Here is an 18,368-nt window from a genome sequence, read left to right as displayed (position 1 = left end):
TTCATTAACATACAAATAAAATCACATTTCAGTACAAATAAAATATCACCATAATGCAGGTCTAGTAATATGATAGTAGTAGATTGTTTACTAAGGTCCATGACTTCAGTATCCCTGGAAAATCAGGCAGGTAGAAAGTCAACTAAGCATGATTTCCCTGTTGGTGAGTGTACTTACATTTTTTAAGATAACTGTTGAGTAAATCTAACAAATGAATGACACTTATTTTACCCATATGGATATCTTATCATGCTGGTTATTGTAAGTTTTTAGGTACTCCAACTGTGTAGGACTATTAATTGATTCCCTCCCTTGGTAACTTTCACAGTATTTTATGGTAACCATGGAAGCCAGACTACAGGAAGGAGGCTTTCAGGTTAGATACAGATTGAAGATATCCAAGCCCTATGTTATAAATGCATGTTATTTCCAGCAAAAGGGACTTACCTTCAAATCTATGGGTCAACACAGGGCACTAGCAAGAGTGTATTTTGTTTTGGGAGTTACTTGAATTGCCCTAACGTGCCTGGTACTGAGAATTTTGTGAACATACAGCATGAAGTAACCAGAGAATCCAAGAAAGTATAAAGAAAGGAAAGACAGTGACAGGTTCAACTATAATAGGATACAATTGATATGAAGTGGGAAACAGAAAATGGGGATGGGGCCTCCAACTTGGAGAAGTATGGGTAAAGGAGACAAGGAGGGACAAGGGACAAATAACAGCAAAGTTATTTGATAAAGCCTCGAGGAATTACATTATTTTATATTAACAAAACTTTTACAACACACACATATACTTTCCTTTAGTATATAAATACATATGTTTATATATATAGTTATGGTAATCATGTATATACTTAATATATACTATGTACTTTATATACATATACATATATATAGATAGATAGATAGATAGATAGATAGATAGATAGATAGATAGATATATCAACTAACGGAAGCCATTAAGCTGACATTGTTTCTCACCAAAACACATACATTACCTATATAAATTTTAAATTACTATTAAGATTTTTTTGAGGGAGAGAATACATATTTTATTTATGAGTACTGCATTTGCATTATTTCTACTTCTTCTTCTCTCCATGGAACTCTTCTACTATCCCCCACCCCCATTCTATCCCAAACTTCAGCATATGTATATATAAACACAAACTAGTAATTTAATGTTGCTCATATGTATAATTATTTAGATCAGATCTCTGGGGATCTTCTATAACCTTCTTCTATAACCTACTAAGTGGGTGTATCCCTAGAGAAGATTGATTCTCCCACTCTTATAAGACTTTGATTGCCTGTAGCTCTTCATCTAGGTGTGGGGCCTTGCAAGTTTTCCCACATCCATGTTGACATGACAATTGGTATTGAATTTATTAAATTTAACTCTATAGTTAAAATGAAGGTTTTCAGTCAGTGGTGCCTCTGATGTGAATCTGGAATATTGTTAAAGTCTTTTTCAATTTAGGAAAGTAAACTCAGTGACACTCTTTCTCATCTGTTAATATTTACATTAATTTAACCAGTAAAATTTTATTTAAAGAAGTAGATATGACAGGATATGTATCCTTTCCTTGGTACAGAGCAGCTTTTAACAGCCCCACCAATATGAGAATTCAATATGACATTTTGTCATACTTGTGACATCCTGTAAAGCATGTTATCATTACAACACTTTAAGATGATTTAACATTTTAAAATCATTTTACAGACATCTGGATTATTTGGATTAACTGACAGCTTTGGGTTTGCCTTGTCACATCTTTATTGTTGATACTTAACTTTTAAAAACTCTATTATTGCGTTTCTGTAAAGAATGCATTTTTCAACAGCCATTGCATAAATCAAGAACCTGTGAGCTTTTCAAAGGTTATTGAAAATTGACTGATTTCAATTTTCTTGAAATTGTCACCCTTCTCACTGTGATCAAATTGTTTTATTGAGAAATACTTCTAACCTTTTATAATATTTATAATTCAAATTGCAAACATTTGTTCTTTTTTTCAGTTATGAAAAGTCATTAAAATTTTACAATTCTCACACCATGAATGCCTAAGCTGCATTTTCTTAGAAAATATTTATGGAGAAGTCTGTCAATATACATTTGGAAAATGTACATATTTGGGAAGGGTTTTTTTTTGTCTGTAAACTTGATACTGATAGACCATATTTCTAAATTCAAATGGTCACTCAGCCCTCTTTCAATACACTGTACCTACATAAATGGTAGCATGGAGGAACTGATGAATTATGTATGATGCCACATGGGAAAAATGCCATCTTCTGAATATTTATGAATGCTTGACTTACACTGGGAAATATTTTGTTTTAGGGAATAAGGTGATAGAGAAATGAACTGTCATACACCATTTAAGATCATTTAAGTATATTTGTGATTCATGTGTTACTCTTTCCATTTTCTAATTATGTTGTCAGCCTTCTAACCCTTCAAGTGAAGTACGTGTTGTGATTCTAATAGATGATGTAGCTGAGAAGTAAAGAGATATAACCATAGAATAAGTGCATTTATACTCTCCTTTGGGGATCTCAACAACCATGGCCCTACTACGTGCTAGGAAAGTTCAAAAAGGATTCTGTGATTTTATATTGAAGCATTTGCACTTCCCTATTTTAATGGCTCCATGAGTCAGCTCTCCAAATCTGTGACAAAACCACTGACAAAATCAACTTAAAGGAGGAAAGATTTATTTTTGGTTTCAGAGGTCTCATTCCACAATCACATGGCTCCGTTGTTCTGAGCCTGTGGTGAAGTGAGACATCATGATAGGGAGTGTGTGATGGAGCTTGTCAGATGCAAGATGCAAGAAGGAAATGGAATGCATGAAAGGATAGAGCCAGGTACAAGATATAGCCTCCAGGGTTTACTGTTAAGGCCTTATGACTGACTATCACCTAGGTCCTATCACCTAAATTAGCATCACCACCTAAGAGTCCATCACATTATGAAACCATCAATCAGCTAATCCAGTAAAGCATTCAAAGTCTATATGGTTCATTTCCTTCTTCCATGTCTTACCCATTCACATAGATGAAATGGAGATGAAGTCTTCAACATATGAGACCTGACAGTGGCATTGTGCCAGTCACTAAATGTCGTCAGCACTAGAGAACACTGTGCACTTCAGAGATGAGACTCTGATTATCTCACTAACCATAGTGTCCCTGGTACCTGGCATCATACCTGGTTTGTGGCTGATGTAAAAGTACATCTTTCTGATTAATGTGTGATCACCATGCATATCCACATACTACACAAGTGCACATGAGTTTCTGGTAATTCAAATTATTCAAGAAGGTTAAATTGTAAATTTATTACAGTGGTTTTATAAAATGGTATTCTGTACAGACTATCATTTTCAAGTAATTTAAGTATTTTAAAAAGTACTTAGTCTATGTATGTTTTAACTGACTTTAAAATATGGCTAGGTAGAACACATACTATAACTGGGCTTCTCACAGCTTGTCCAACTGTTCTGCTACTGCAAACAGCTGACTTTTAGAGATTTCTTAGCCTCTTTCATGTTTTTATTAGCCAGATTAGAGACCCTTTTCTAGAATCATTAAGGTGATGATACTAAGTATTGAGATGGAAGTCCTGATTTATTATTGTTGAGTTTTTTATAGTTTTAATACCATAGATATCAAATGCCATAATCTTTTTTTTTTCTTTTTCTGTCTCTCTCTCTCATGTGTGGCATGTGTGTGTTTTAATTATTCATTTTTGAGAATTTTGTACACATTTTTATTGTATTTGCTACACTTTTATTTTTATTGATTCTTAACTGGGGTCATCATTGTGGATTCCTTGGGAACTTCCCTAGCACCTGGTTTCTACCTATCCCCATGATGTCTCCCTCTGTCATGGTATCTCTTTCATTGCTCTCCCACTCTATCCCTGTTCCAGCTCAACCATCCTGTTCCCTCTTGTTCTCATCCCCCATCCCCTACCCTCTATTGCCCCCCTCACCCCCTGTTTACTCAGGAGATCTCATTTATTTCTCCTTCCTAGGGCGATCCATGGGTTCCTCTTAGGGTTCTCCTTGTTAGATAGCTTCTCTGGAGTTGTGAGTTGTAGTCTGGTTATCCTCTGCTTTACATCTATTATCCACTTTTGAGTGAATACATACCATAATTGTCCTTCTGAGTCTGGGTTACCTCACTCAGGATGATACTTTCTAGTTCCATCTATTTGCCTGCAAATTTCATGATGCCATTGTTTTTCTACTGCTGAGTAGTACTCCATTGTGTTTACGTACATTTTCTTTATCCATTCTTTGGCTGAGGTGCATCTAAGTTGTTTCCAAGTTCTGGCTATTACAAATAATGCTGCTATGAACATAGTTACCCCGGTAATCAGATTGGTGAACACCCTAACTGCCATCATAGAGCCTTCATCCAATAACTGATGGAAGCAGATGCAGAGACCCACAGCCAAGCACCAGGCTGAGCTCCAGGAGTCCATTTGAAGAGAGAGAAGGAAGAGGGATTCAATGAGCTCTGGGCATCAAGATCATGATGGGGAGATCTACAGAGAAAACTGAACCAACCTAGTTTGCACTTTAGACCAACGGTAGTGAAACCTACATGAACTGGACTAGGCCGTCTGCATAAGTGAGACAGTTGTGTAGTCTCACCTATTTAAGGGCCCCCTGGCAGTGGGATTAGGATGTATCCCTGGTGCATCAGATGGTTTTTTGGAGCCTATTACCTATAGTGGGATACCCTGCACAGCCTTGATGCAGGGGGGGGGGAGGGACTTGGACCTGCCTCAACTGAATGTACCAGGCTTTGCTGACTCCTCCTGGGAGGACTTACCTTTTTGGAGGAGGGGATGGGGTGGGTTGCGAGGGGAGACTGGGGGAAATGGGAAGAGGAATGAGATGGGGATCTGTGGTTGGCATGTAAAATAAATAAATTTTTTTTTTAAAAAAGAAAATAGATTCTTGTATTATACCATATATCCCAACCTCAGTTGCCCCTCTTCTCACTCATTCCAACTCCCTGACACATCTCTCTCCCTCCATTTTTCTTCAGAAAAGAGCAGGCCTCCAAGAGACATCCATACAGGACAAAACAAGATACAATAAGACAAGGCAAAAGCACTCATGTTGAGGCTGGATAAGGCAACCCAATAAAGGAAAAGAGTCCCAAGAGTCAGAGATAGACCTGTTCCCATTGTTAGAAGTCTCACAAAAACACAAGCTAAAAACCATAAAATATATGCAAAGGACTTGATGCAGATGCACACAGACCCTCTAGTTGCTGTTTCAGTCTCCATGAGCCCATACGAGCCTTGCTTAATTGATTCAGTGGGCTGTGTTCTCCTCGTATCCATCATCTCCTCTGAGGCCTACAGTCTTCCTTCTAAGTCTTCCTTGGGTTTCCCCAGTATCCTAGGGGAGGGACCAAATGGAGACCTCCAATTTAAACTCTCTCTGGGGACTAAGCCAAGTGCTGGTTCGGGAAAACAACATCTAACAACCTAGTGTGTTTACATCACCTGTGATTTTTGGAAAAATATTTCGCAAAGTACTATACAACCTATACAACCTGAATACGATATATTCACAATAGACATTCCTACAGAAGGTTTGCCACTTCTTGTCAGGTCTTTATTATATAATGTAACACAAACACTCAGATGAGGTTTCATTAGTGCCCTGATATGGTGTAATTAAGATAGATACTACAAAATTCCAGCAGCCCTGACAAGTGATTTGATTTTTATAGTGGTTAAAGAATAATGGAAGCAGATACTGAATTCTTGTCTAATTAGGGCCCCCTAATGTTTTCAGTCAAATGATCTACTAGAGAAAGCCAGTGTTAAAGTCAGTTTCAGTCTTGAAATCACACACTGAGGGAAAGAAGTGGCTATGTTACATTAATTAAGACTAGTGATAATTTGTAGTTACCAATATGTAATTAATTCTTAAATTATGCCCCCTATGATTTAAAGCATATTCGCCTGTTAATTATTTAATCCCTACAATAACCATTCAAAGTGAGAGCTAATGTATGATCTTTTTGTTAGATCAAGGTACAAGAATTCTGGTAACATACTCTGAATTACTATGTCTTGAGGGCACAGTCAAACCTAGTCTCATGTCCCGGTGTCTGGTGAAAAGACAGTCTCCTAAACAGAAAAGGCATCTCCACTGTCAGGCTGCCAGTGATGAATAGAAGCCTTTCCCAGAGCACCATAGGTTTCTGCTAAGGACATAGGTACAGATGATCCTGATGTCAGAAGTAGTGGCTGGTTGGTGTAATCATGCTCATAAGTGAATGTATCTACTTCCTGTCTTGATGACACATCACTTCATGTTCTTTTTGAAGGATGTTGACTGGGATGCATTTTCCTTCATCATTGGTCCTAAAAATTTATACCACTATTTTTCCAGAATGAGTAATGCCCTGTCTAGCTTGCCTTCACCCTTCCTTATTCTTTTGTTTTTCCTTTCATTTTCTTCTATTTTTAGTTTTCTATGTTCAAATATGTAATTAATATTAGCTAGACTACGTATCAATCGTCCTGCAGACAGTGATAATGTACTGTTTCTATGCCTAGGTTTAAAAGGCTTAAATAAATAGCAAATAATTAAGAAGTGATCAATTTTAGGTCCCAAATACCTGTGTCTTCTGACCGAAGCAACCCTATTGAGTACTAGTAGGACGCCAAGACAACATAGATATTCTTATTCTCCTTGAAAGAGCCTAGAGGTAGAGCTATGGTTTGTACAACTAGCATTTTGACAAGTAAAATAACTCTATTTCCTAGTATACCAGAGAGTTAACACAGAAATGTGTGCTTATCTACAATAAAAAGAAACTAGATTTTTAAATTACTGGTACGTCTAAAATGTGACAAAATAAAGGTTGTCAAAATATAGAACCCCCCAAAAGTGCCATATGCTTTTTATTTCCACATTGCCAAGAGAAAAAACACATTGGAGTAAAATTTAGAATTGTCATGTGTGGAGTATAAAGAATTACCGAACATTCTCGATAACAAGCAGCCCCCAGACCTAGGATGATCTTTTATTGCAGTAATTTAACATATGTCTAATTTCATAACACTGCATATTCCACTCCTCTCAAGTTTTCATACAAATTACATCAAACAGTCTCACTTTGAAGTTGGAAAGGCACCATACAGAAGGCTATATCATAGCTGTTGAGCATGCTGCTGTTCTTACAATGGGCAGAGCAGTTCTAGGCTGTGTCTCTGCCCTTCACATGTGTGCAAGTGTTGTGAAAAATAATCATACCTAATGAGCATTTTAAGATCCCAAGAGGGAAGTGTATTTTTGATAAAAAAAAAAAAAATATGGTGTGTGAGTGTGTGTGTGTGTGTGTGTGTGTGTGTGTGTGTGTGTGTGTGTGTGTGTGTGTTGGGTTACTATAACACTTTGACTAAAGGTGATGTAAATAAAATTTAATGTAGTTTCTAACATAAGGATATTTTAAAAGTATTTTATTTTTAGTTTATGTGTGTGTGTGTGTGTGTGTGTGTGTGTGTGTGTGTGTGTGTGTGTGTGTATGTGTATACAGTGCTCCCAAGAGCCAGAAGAGGTTGGAAGCTTCTGGGAACCAAACTCCAGTCCTCACTGAATCATCTCTCTAGCCTAAATACAGCATCTAGTAATTTTTGTCAAAAAAAGAACATCAAATAACATATTCTCTAGTTGTTAACTTTATATAAATGAAATAAAATTACTTTTGTTTACCCTAAGGCAGAATGGTTTACTATAGACAGGAGTATACTTTCTTTAAGAAGGGTCTTCAAGGCCTGGAGAGATGGCTCAGCAGTTAAAAGCACTAGCGGCTTTTCCTGAGGACCTGTGTTTGATTTCAGAACTGATAGGGTGGCTCACATCCATCTATAATTTTAGTCTCAGTGGAACCAGTGCCCTTTGCTGGCCTTTATAAGCACCAAGCATACAAGGGGTGGGTGCACAGACACATGCAGGCGGCACATCCATTTACAACACAATTTTAAAAGAGACATGTCTTTGTGTGTGTACTGTGAACCCTTTACTTTATTGCAATTTGATGTTTTGTAATTGTAGTTATGTTCTTTCCATAGCTTTCTCTATAGGGCTGTCATGTGAGGGGGGAGAGGAAGGGAGAAAAGAGAAGAATAGAGGAGAGGAAAGGAGGAGAGGAGGAGAGAAGAGAGTAAACACACTTGTGTCACAATCATGACTTCTCTTCTCTCTGGAAAATATTTTGAATTACCTTTTTCTTCATCTCTAACCTACTGTTCAAGCCATTGCTATCAAAATTTCTTTCTATGACTCCACTCATCACTCTGTCAAACTAATGCTAACATTATCCATGATAACAGGTTGTTGTATTCCAAGCTTATAGTTCCAGCACTAGGGGGGACAAAGCATGAATTCTAGGCCTAAGATGCATAAACAGACTGTGTCTCAGAAATGAAAAACAACAACAAAGACAAAAACAGCCATATAAGACTTATAGATTCTCAAGCCCACTTTATAATTGTTCATATTTGATGGTCTTTTGATGGGGAGACACACTTTCTTTTTGCAATGTTTCCATCTCTTGTTTTATAAAATATGATACCTTCCTGAGTCTTCTGTCTCCACATAACTGTTTCTACTCTCACTCCTAGTCCTCCTGATCCTCTCACTACTGATATTCTACAGAGTCACAGGGATCTAACTTCAAAGCCGAGACACCCCCCCCACCCCCGACTCATTTTATTTTAAAATTAACAATAGAAGATATATCTGTGAATGATTACCAGAACCAGACCAATAGGCATGAAAAATCACCACACATAATTTTATTTTTTTTAATAGAATATTATTCAGCCTTAGACATAAGGAAACCTGCCATTCACGACAACATTTATGAACTTGGACAACGATAAGATAATCTTCATCACTAAGATGATTCAGGAGACTAGCTAGTACTTTGTTTCATGGAAACCTACTTTCCATGAGCAACTGGAGCCATCCATCCTCTTTCAAACAAAATCCAAAGCCTATCGCTCACACACATCTGACCTGCCAATGGTTCCAAATACATTTAGACTTTAGTGATTGTCTTGTGAACCATAATATCAAGCCTCAGCAAAACTCCTATGACTCATTTTGACCACTTTACACTGTATACTCACAGGCTCCAGCTGAATTGACTTTGTTTTTCTGTTGATTTGGAAATACTGAGCATGATATTCTTAGGCTTCTTGACCTAGAATAACCTCTGTGTGGATGTCTGCAGTGAAAAATGGTCATAGTCTCAGGCCTGCAATGAAATGATAGTAAAACAAGGAACATTCTCTGCTGCTATAACTTAAAATCATTGACAACCTAATTACACTTTATTCTCTTTTAAAGCAATTATCACATATACAAAAATCTATTTGGTATAACTTTGTATATTCTGATGTTATTATTAAATCTGGTTAGGTATACGAAGGTATTTTTGCCTGTGCTTCATAGGGCTGAATTTCCAGTGCTTGCTACATATCAATTGGTCAGTTCACCAAAACTGAGTTGTAACTACTGCTTCCAAATCTTCTGACTCTCACATCATAAATTTTCTGAAAAATATTCAAGATACTATTTGGTTTATCCTCATTGCTTTGATATTGCCAAAAACTCTTACTGTTTATCAATGGATTTGACACTTGAATATTGAGTGTTTTATTTGCCTTCCGTATTTTGTTTGAAGAATGCTGTGGATATCGCTCAGTATAAATAAACACTGATTGACTGGTAGCAAGACAGGAAGTAGAGGCGGGACTAACAGAGAGGAGAATTGAGGGAACAGGAAGGCAGAGAGAGAGACTGCCTGGACCCACTGCCAGGACAAGCAAGACGTAAGGTACCAGTAAGCCATGAGCCAGGTGGCAAAGTATAGATTAATAGAAATGGGCTGAATATAAGAGTAAGAGCTAGACAATGATAAACCCGAGCTAATGGCCAAGCAGTTTAAATAATGTAAGAGTCTGTGTGTTTATTTTATAAGTGGGCTCTGGGACTGGCGGGACTTGGTGGGAGCTGGAGAGAAATTCTCCAGCTACAGAAGAAAGCTGTGCTCTTCCTTCTTTTGTTTCTGATATTTTAATTTAATTATAACATTTCTCCCTCCTCTTTTCTCTCTCCAAATCCTCCCATATACTCCTCCCCACTCTCCTTCAAATTCATTACCTCTGTTTTTACTAATTGTTATTGAATTATTCCTAAACATAACCTTTTGGGTCTATGTAATATTACTTGTATGTCTGGGTCCAAGGGATGACTGTTTGGTACTTGACAACCAATTGCTAAGCTCTCCAGTGGGGAAGGACTTCAGTTCTCAGCTTTGCTCAGTTGCCCATAGTACTTTGTGTAGGGTTGAGGCCTCATGAGGTTTTCCCTGTCCATTCTGTCATGTTCTTTGGTGTCACCTTTGTTCCTCTCACATTTGGGCAGTTATACTGGTGAGACTTTATGTGTGTAGCTTCTCCTGTTACTAGGAGACACTATCTCACAGCAAAAACCCTAATCCTCTGGCTCCTACAACCTTCTGGCCTCCTCTTCTGCAATGTTCCTGAGGCTTAAAGTGTGGGAGATTTTTGTAGATTTAGCCACTGAGGCTGGGCTCCACCACTCTATCATTTTAGTGTTTGTGGTTTTCTGTGGCAGACTCTATTACAAAAAGAAGTTCCCCTGATGAGGTGTGAAGACTACACTTTGCTGTGGTATAAGGACAAATGTTTATTGTTTTGTTGTTGTTGTTGTTAGGGATTATGCTGGTTTAGTAAATGAATGGTTGTAGATTCTCTCCCAATAACCATGATGTGACTAGCACTCATTAGTTAGCAAGGTTTCTAGTACCAAGCACAATATCCCTCTTTTTGAGGAGTCCTTACATCTAATTAGAGAAATGTTGGTAACTGCCAAGGTATGTGTGCGACTAATGCACCCTTAAGGTTATAGTGCTATGCTAGTAGCTGATGGAGTTCATAGAAGCCATAGTTGGGTAGGACTGCTGGCTGCCTCCCTCCTTTGGAAGCTAGCCAGCTCCTTCTGGTACCATGATCGCTAATCCCAATGGAGGAATAATTCTGGCCAGTCCCAGCTCAGGGGTTTTGGGGCATTGTGGCTGAGGTACATGGTATCTTCAGCAATAGGGACTTACCTTCCACTTCTGGGTGGTAACCAAAGTCAAAAGCAGTCGGCTGTGTGTTTGGGGAGTCTCTCTTTTTAAATCAAATATTTTTTAAATATTTGAAATGTGTTTACATGTTTGGCCTGTCCTCCTAACATCAAAATAGCTGTGGGACAATGATGCATATATGTGGAAATAGTGCCTTCCTTTCATATTTAAACCTGAGATGTAGAACTGAGATGTAACCATTTTTAAAATGGTTAGCTTGGATTAATTGGCATATTTAAGGATTACCTTCTGCTAAGAAAAATCATGAAGAAGTTCGATGTACCTCAAAGAACATATCCATAAAGCACAATTTGCCTTTTAGAAGGTTTTTATGCACATCAACATTTCTTGCATTAATGCCTTTAAACATCTCACAAATTGGTGATAAAGTTAAGGCTGCTTCCGTGCAGAACAGCATCGTGCATAAAGAAAGAGCTGTAATGTAAGCGCAGCTGATATTTTTTTATTCAGAGGCTTGCTCTAGAAACAACTCCTTGGGGGCTGGAGATGGCTTAGCTGAGAAGAGCACTTAGTGCTCTTACAGAGGACCTAGCTTTCATTCTCAGGACTCATGTGGGACTGTGCACAAGCACCTGGAACCTAGCCTCAAAGAATGGGATACCCTTTTCTGGGCTCACAGTTCCTTGTACTCACATAGGAAATTATGTCCCGTATACATATAAGTAAAAATAAATATAAATCTTTTTATAAAAGAAAACAATGTATTGCCTTTAAAGATTATTTCGCAAATTGAAATGGGTTGCCAAGGAATTTGCATGCCTCTGTCAAGATGCTTTTGAAAATTAGGTAGCTTATTTAGGGGGTGATATTGTTACTTGGATATAAGAAAGTGAACTAAATAAATGCCTTAAATGCTCTCTTGAGTCAAGTGGAAAGAAATGACACTTTTTTTTTTTTTGCTAAATTCACAATTTTAGTGTGTCAGGTCCAATGCCTTATTTGCTACATAATCCAGCTTAAGGTATTTGTAGCATGCCTTCTTCCACATGAGGCAAGAAGCCTGAAACTGTCCTTCCTTCCCCTTCTTCTGACTTCCCTGTCAAGTTTATACATGTTCAATAGTTTAAAAACCTCCAGTTATAAAAAGATGGGTCAGTGGTAAGAGCACTCCTGCTCTTCCAGAGGAACCAGGTTCACTTCCCAGCCATGGTGGCTCACCACTATCTGTAACCCCAGTTTCAGGGGATCTGATGCCCTTTTCAGGCCTCTGAGGGCACCAGGCATGCTTAATGTGCACAAACATACAAGCAAGCAAATCCCCCATAAAATGATGAAATAAAAAAAAAGTTGACTTAAGAAGGACAAACAAACAAAAACAACCAAATTACAAAACCAAGCCATAATACTGCCTTCAAGTAAACAAAGTTCTGGAGGGATACTGGCTTTTTTTTTTTTTTCAGAATAAGAAAAAAGTTTTCAACTGGACCTTTGGATGTAGTGGAGATTGGGGAATGTTGGAAATGCTGTCTAGAAACCATTTGCTTTCTAGATGGCACCAGAGCAATTACCATTTGTTGATGCTTGTTATCATGAGACTCTATCATTTTTTTCTTTTTTAAACATTTAATTTTACTTCTATTTTTGAGATTATAATAACAGCATTTACTCCCTTTACTCCTGTCCAACCCTTCCATATACAACTCCTTGTTTTTTTTTCTTCAAATCCATGAACTCATTTTTAATAATTGTTGTTACATGACTTGAATATATATATATATTCCTAATTATAATCTTCTCAGCCCATATACTGTATTTATATGCATATTTTCAGGGCTGACTATCTGGTGTTGGATAGCCAGTTGGTGTGTTCTTCACTGGAGAAGACCATTGCTCCTGCTTTTGCCAGTCCTTTGTTGTCTATAATTATCTGTGTAAGGTTGAGCCTTATGGGCTTTCCCGTCTCCACTTTGGTATGTCTATGGTTTTTGTCCTTGTTCAGCTCATGTTTAGGCAGTCATATCATTGAGACTTTATGGGTACAGCTTCCAACATTACTAGGAGAGATAATATCACAGTGAACTTTAAAAGCAAGTGTGACTATTCCCATTGCTCAGTTGACCAAAATGAAACAGAGAGGTTAAATGATTTGTTAAGACAACAGTTTTTAAGTTGTAAATCAATTTGGAAGCCAAGTGTTCTTGCTACAGAGCCTACCAGTCTAGCCACTTCACTCATCTAAACACTAAGATTAAATGTTTTTCTCATACTCAATTTTGACTAAAAATGTGCAGAATCATTTAAGGAAAATGCAAGGAGGAAGTCTGCAATAAAGTATATTAACATTCTAGCTGAATTTTGAAGAAAGCCATCAGATTCAGGCCACTTACAGTTTAAGGTGCTTACAAAGAACTACAGGCCATCAAGGAATACTGAAAGTGAAAGAACTGAGTCTATTCCAGGGAAGAGAACACCAACTGGTCATCCAGTAAGAAATATTCAGTCCTGAACACATATACACAGAAGTAACATTATACAAACTGGGCAGGTTGTAATTAGGGGCAAAACTACACATACAAACACACACACACACACACACACACACACACATACACACACAGATAAACACACACAGATACACAAACATATATACACACACACAAACCACACACATATGTATGTGTATATTTGTATGTCTGTATGCAACAATAATTAATTAAAAAGAGGTTATAAATTTGAAAGAGCAAGGAGAGGTAAATTGGAGGGCTTGGTGAGAGGAAAGCTAAGGGAGAATTATGTGATTATAATCTCAAAAATAAAAATAATAAATTTTCAGGATAGTTAATAATATCCACATACTGGATATTATAGTAGAATTGTCTTCATTTGTAAAAGTACAAATATATAACCAGAAGTTATGGACATTCTCAAGTATTTCACATGAGCTATATAGAAAGATGAAAAGTAATAGTGATGCCCTTTAAAGTATGTCTCTATCAACATAATCTGCTTGGTGCCAAATAAGTCTATTTGCAGAGATATTTCCCTCCCTTGCTTCCTTCTTCCATCTCTCAGTCCCTACCTTCATCCCCTTTTCCTTCCTCTGTTTTATACATGGAAAGAGTGATGCATTCTGCATCTTCTCCTTTCCCAGATCTCCATCACTATTCATTTCTTTTACATCTATATACAGTGTTGCTCTTTAAGGACATGCTTTTCAATATCCAGTAAGTTTTAGCATGTATGAGTACTTCATTTCTCTGTATTACAGAGCAATATATCATTGTATCAAGATACAAAACATTGTGCATATATTCACCAGCTGATGGGTATTTATCTTGATTCCATTTGTTGATAATTATGACTAAGAATCCTGTGAACATCTGTTCACTCATTTTGAATGCCTATATTTTAATTTCCCTTACATATCTAACAAGGAATGTGTTCGCTGAGTCACTTTGATACAGCTGTGTTTAACAATTTGAAGACATTTGTCAGGTTTTTTTTTTTTTAAGAAACTGAAGGATTTTTACATTTCCACTGCCATCTGCTTTTTCTGTATCTTCGTCAACACTTACTGTTCTCTGACTCTGGACTTAAGTGCATTGAAGTGAATGTGAAGTAGTACCTCATTTTCAGTGTGCTGGCATTTCATTAATGACCGGCAATGTTCAGGATCTCCTCATATGCTTAATGGCCACATTTGTTTCTTAAAGGAATATCTATTCAAATGCTGTCCTCACCTTTCAGAGGCTTGTCTCCCTCATTGCTGAGATGCACAGGTTCTTTTTTCTGTGTTCAGGATGTAAGTTCACAGATTTCCATTTGGAAGGCTGAGCACTACCCTGCATATATTTATTACAAACCATTCTTGTTTTACATCTGCCAATCCAGTTGCCTATCTTAATGACTCTATTTTTATACCTGATTTCTGCTTATAAATAACTTATGTTGATAACTTTGGTTTACTTGTGTTTCTCACAGCTCTCTTCTTAGACACATTCTTGATATCTGTGTTTTTAATTTTTGATTCAAATATAACCCTTGAATTTTCTTGATCTCATGCTTAAATACTTTTTGGAAGGTTTCTAACACTCAAAGTCTATGATCTAGTTGGTCTTTTTCTGGTCTAATCATTTATCATCAGGATAATTAGTTGGCTTTTGTGAACAGCCCAGCTTAGATGGGTCAAAATATTAGTCAAAAAACTAGGATTAGTATTTCATTTGGAATGGATGATGTTGGGTAATATAGACTTCTCAGTCCATTAGAATGGGTTTCAAGAATAAAAGAGTTGAATGTCAGGCATTATTTTTTTCATGGTTGGTATGTAAAATGAATTAAAAAAATTCTTAATAATAAAAAGAAAAAAAGAATTTGAAAAGAACTTGCACATGTCCAGTAGCAAAACTAAAACTGAGAAATTAATCTCAAGTTATACATAGTAAGGCCTTCATTCCATTATGTTGTCTGCAGGTGAAATTTAAAATTTGGCTTGTAAAGTTTTCTCAGTATGTATATGATGCACAATAAGTATATAAAAGGCATGTGAGTATTTTAATATAAGTACACGTGCATTTAATGAATTCTCAGTATTTTTATTCCTAATAAAAATCATGAAATTCTCGCTCATATAAACCCTCCTCATTCTCGCTAATTGGACTCCCAGAGATCTACCTGGGGATAAAGCACAGGGACAAATAGCCAAACGAATGGAAACACACGAACTATGAACCAATGGCTGAGGGGTCACCAACTGGATCAGGCCCTCTGAATGGGTGAGACAGTTGATTGGCTTGATCTGTTTGGGAGACATCCAGGCAGTGGGACCCGGTCCTGTGCTCATTGCATGAGTCGGCTACTTGAAACCTGGGGCCTATGCAGGATCACTTGGCTCGGCCTGGGAGGAGGGGACTGGACCTGCCTGGACTGAGTCTACCAGGTTGATCTCAGTCCACGGGGAAGGCTTTGCCCTGGAGGAGGTGGGAATGGGGGGTGTGCTGGGGGGAAGGTGAGGGGGGCAGGAGGGGGGAGAACAAGGGAATCCGTGGCTGATATGTAGAGCTGAATTGTATTGCAAAATAAAAATAAAAATAATTAAAAAGAAAAAATCATGAAATTCTGAATATTCTGTTATTTTTTGGAACATCCAAGTCAATTGTTGGAATACCCTACCAATGTGTCAGTGAACTATGACAACCTGCCTTGTGAATATATCTGGATTGCTTGAGTGCACAACTTCCTTGTGTCTCATGATCTTCCTAGTTTCCTGCAACACATCTTGAAACACAGTAAGCAACTCAAAATACATTACATTTGATGCTAATTGAAATAAAAATTATAAACTGGAAGGAATTTGGTATAGTGCAATTCAGTCAAGATGAGGTTATCCATGCATGTCATCAACCATGAACTTATGAGCCTCTTACAAAATGAACTTCAGCCAATAAATCAAGGGTTCTGCATCTTGACATGGGCTGCTTTCCACTGTATCAGTGGATGAAGAGAAGGAGCCTATTTGCTCCTTCCCAGGTTTTGCTGTGTAAACTATGGCCACTGTACTCCATTCTTGTTTCTTGGCACTTTGAACAGAAAGCAGCCGGCACTGAGGACATCAGTATACCTTTAAGTATAAGGAAAAAAATACTTGGTGATTGCTACAAATGGAAAGAGAGCTAGCCAAAAGTGAGTATAGTTAAAAATGTAACCTAAATTAAGGTTCTTGTCCCAAGAGGGACGTGAGCAAAATAATTAGAGAGGAAAACTTCGTCATTGTGTCATCTTAAGGGAATATTTTTGTATGTGTATTTCAATTAACTGTTCAATTAAATATGCATGGCCTGAAAGTAGCACCCTAGGGACATTGCTAGCCTCAGGCGAGACCCTGGGGCCTTGAGAGAATGTTTCAGATTTTAAATAAGACCTCAGAAAGTCCTTGGTTGATGTTTTGATAAATCATGCAAGATGAGTCTTAAAAATCATTTAAAAATTTTAATGACTTAAAATTTACACAGATTTTAATCTGCCTCTTGTCAATCAAATTAAATTTCTGTGTTGCTGTGGGATGTTCTGTATGTTACGTGTTGCTTGATTGGGTAATAAATAAAACACTGATTGGCCAGTAGCCAGGCAGGAAGTATAGGTGGGACAAAGAGAAGAGAATTGGGAAAAGTGGAAGGCTGAGGCAGAGAGACCTGCCAGCCGCCGTTATGACAAGTGAGATGTATGGAACCAGTAAGCCACAAGCCACGTGGCAGCTTATAGATTAATAGAAATGGGTTAATTTAAGATAGAATAAGTAGATAACAAGAAGCCTGCCATGGCCATACAGTTTATAAGTAATATAAGCATCTGAATGATTATTTTATACTTGGGTTGTGGAACTGCAGGGGGCTTGGTGGGACCTGGAGAGAAGCTCTCCAGCTACACTGTGTCATGCTTTTTAATGTATTGTTACACTTTTAATTGAAATGTGAAGGAAATATGTAAAATTGATAGATATCACACACAGTCCAAGAACCCTTGTTAGTCTTGACCAACTTTGGTAATGAGCATTTGCAGCACTTGGGTACCCTGTTTTGCAGCCTTCTGTGCTGAGAACTCTTCCTAGATGTAAGTTATTCAAACACAGCAAGCAGTTATTCAAAAATTCCATAATCATTATTTTTGCTTCATGTTTTGTTTTAGAGTTCTGAGACAAGCTCTCACTATACAGTGGACTAGCTTTAAACTTAGAATCCTCCTGTCTCAGTTTTTCCCAGTGCTGAGTTTCAAAGTATATTCTCCCTTGCCAGACCCTATTTTTGTTTTACACACACTATAATATGTAACTTTTACTATTTGAAGACTTTGGCTGTATTATGTGGGTGATACCATTCACAGCATTTCATATATTCATAGATCATTCATTTTTCAACACTACATGTGTTCTGTGGTGAGAACATATCACAGTGTTTATTCGGTGTACTCTAGATAAGGAGTTTGCTTAAAGCTTAAAGCAACAAACTTCATTGATATAAAATTCTAGTGTCTCTCCTGAAAAAAATGGTCTGTGCTAGAGTATCGTAAAGAAAGAAATTGTCGGGTCAACAGAAGGTTTTCAGCTCTATTAAATAACCGAAATTATAATAGATTCAAACAACACAAATGCGTCTGAAATTCAGAAGTCTGAATTACACTTTCACAACTGTGCTTCATCC

General features: G+C 37.4%; 1 protein-coding gene across 1 annotated transcript in view; it reads left to right on the top strand.

Annotated features, from left to right (window-relative positions):
• Positions 1-18,368, top strand: part of Kctd8 (potassium channel tetramerization domain containing 8) — a 240,739-nt gene that overhangs the window by 154,249 nt on the left and 68,122 nt on the right. The window lies entirely within an intron of this gene.

Source organism: Peromyscus californicus, unplaced genomic scaffold (assembly GCF_007827085.1).
Source record: "Peromyscus californicus insignis strain IS unplaced genomic scaffold, ASM782708v3 Scaffold_13__1_contigs__length_99412109, whole genome shotgun sequence".
Lineage (NCBI taxonomy): Eukaryota > Metazoa > Chordata > Mammalia > Rodentia > Cricetidae > Peromyscus > Peromyscus californicus.
The sequence above is the reverse complement of the archived record's forward strand: the minus strand, read 5'-3'. Positions and strand labels throughout refer to the sequence as shown.